Source organism: Otolemur garnettii, unplaced genomic scaffold, assembly GCF_000181295.1.
Source record: "Otolemur garnettii isolate 467f Iridium unplaced genomic scaffold, OtoGar3 scaffold00150, whole genome shotgun sequence".
In the NCBI taxonomy this organism is placed as follows: domain Eukaryota; kingdom Metazoa; phylum Chordata; class Mammalia; order Primates; family Galagidae; genus Otolemur; species Otolemur garnettii.
In genome coordinates this window covers 1,838,513-1,840,747 of record NW_003852545.1, presented here as the reverse complement: position 1 = coordinate 1,840,747, position 2,235 = coordinate 1,838,513, and positions in this window count along the sequence as shown.

The following is a 2,235-nucleotide window of genomic DNA, read 5'->3' as shown; positions in this document are numbered from 1 at the left end:
AATTAAATCCATGCCTATTTTTATATACATTTTTTTGGTGCGGATAATATATTTGCCAAGGTGTCATTCTCACTCTCACTCAAGTGTGAATACATCAATGTCTCTCGCGCACATACTAATTTGCTTATGCTACGTTAGTTTACCTTGCTGTCTCTTGTCTTCTTCTGTGTCATAGGTATTTCCTTCAACCATTATGTGTCACTTTGAAGGAACCACAGCATATCTATATTTAACTGATATGTTTACAAAGAGCACCAAATGTGGTTGTGAAGGGTTGAACGGAAAGGAAATAGATCCTAAAAGGGAGAGGGCAGGATCCAGAAAGAGGAGTGATCGACCTCGTCAACTAATGGAGATAATCAAGTAAGGACTTGAAGAGAAGAGAAATTACCGTAGAACAGTTTGACTATTTAAATTCCAGTGTTCCATGATTTTCAAATATTTGCTTCACTTAAAACCAAACCAAATCAAACCCTCACTGTCTCTCGGGAATCATACTAGATACTTTACTTTTTCTCATGACATTTGATTATTAAAACATCAGGGGGGGGGGAGGATGAGTGAAGAGAGGGTGATTGGTGGGACCATACCTATGGCTCATCCTACAAGGGTACACGTGAATCTTTCTAAATGTAGAATATAAATGTCTTAACACAATCACTAAGAAAATGACAAGAAGGCTGTGGTAACCAGTTTGATGAAAATGTTTCAGATTGTATATAGAACCAGCACACTGTACTCCATGACTGCATTAATGTACACAGCTATGATTTAATACAAAAAGTGATCAATTAATTAAAAGAAAGATGGACAGAAAATAGAAAAGAAAAATGATAAGAAAGAAATATCCCTAGGGAACCGAAGCAGGGCTGCAAAGGTTTTGAGGAGACTCAAGTTTCGCAGACTTGTTCAGTTTTGAGCATGACTTTTATTGAGAGTAATGTTCCTTCTTAAATGATCAAACAATAAAAGAGTGTTCTGACTGTGGAAGCTATTCTCCAAAAATGCCACCTTTCCTCCTGCATTTTCCTGCAATATTCCACTCTGGGTTTCTCACCCGTAAATAATTATATTTCACTTTGAACCGGCCTGTCCTGTCCAAGTAAGAGAATGCAGTGAAGTGGTGATGCTTCCCCTCTGAAGCTGGCAGCTAGAATGCTGGTAGTTTCTGCCTCTGTTGCTCAGACTTTCAGTCCTGATACACAACCTAAGATGTAACCATCACATTTGTAAAGCCTAGGCCACATGGAGAAATTATACACATGTTCTGTAGGTGAAAATCCCAGTTGGGCGGTCATTTGAAAAGCCATATCAGCCAAATGAGTGAACCTCCCTTGGCTTCCCGCAGTCCCATCTCACAAGTGATTATCACTGTTTGACAGACCTTTCAAGAACCACTCAGCTACACCCAGTGGCCCACAGGATTCTGAGAGGTAATAGCATATTACTGTTTTAAGCCACTAAGTTTGAGTATTCTGCCATGCAGCAATAGATAACCGAAATGCAGGTCTTAAGCTGAAGATGCTTTATCACACCCAGCAACTTCTGTCTAGCTTCCCATTCAACACCCCATTCCGAACAAACAAACAAACAAGCAAACAAACAAATGATCACACCTGAAAGACAACTGCCCTGCGTGAGAGACACTCCAGGATTCAACTGCCCATTACTTCAAGGCAGATATAAGTTGTTTTATTGCAATTAAATTTAGTCAAACTGTATTGGTTTATTTGAAAATGCCTCCAAATATTTAAGAAATCAACTAAACTATGTTGCATTTGTAGACAGTTACTTTTAAGGGTTATATTATGGTGAAAGTTCCATGGTTTGTTCTAGAATAATATGACTTGCATCTTTTAATCCTGATATTTGCTATACCATGTGAATGAATTTACTTCCAGAAGTTTATGAAGCCTTCTTTTGAGTGGTTTTGTTTTGTTAGTGTATATTTTAAAAATCTACTCTGTTGATTTTTACTTTCTTTGTTCCTTTAGTTTGGATCATAAGTGACATAGCTTCATAAAAGGGAGTATTAAAATTTGATAACAAGGCTCAGTGCCTGTGGCTCAAGTGGCTAACATGCCAGCCACATACACCTGAGCTGTTGCGTTCAAATCCAGCCCGGGCCCACCAAACAACAATGACGGCTGCAACCAAAAAATAGCCAGGTGTTGTGGCAGGTACCTGTGGTCCCAGCAACTTGGGAGGCTGAGGCAAGATAATCACTTAAGTGCA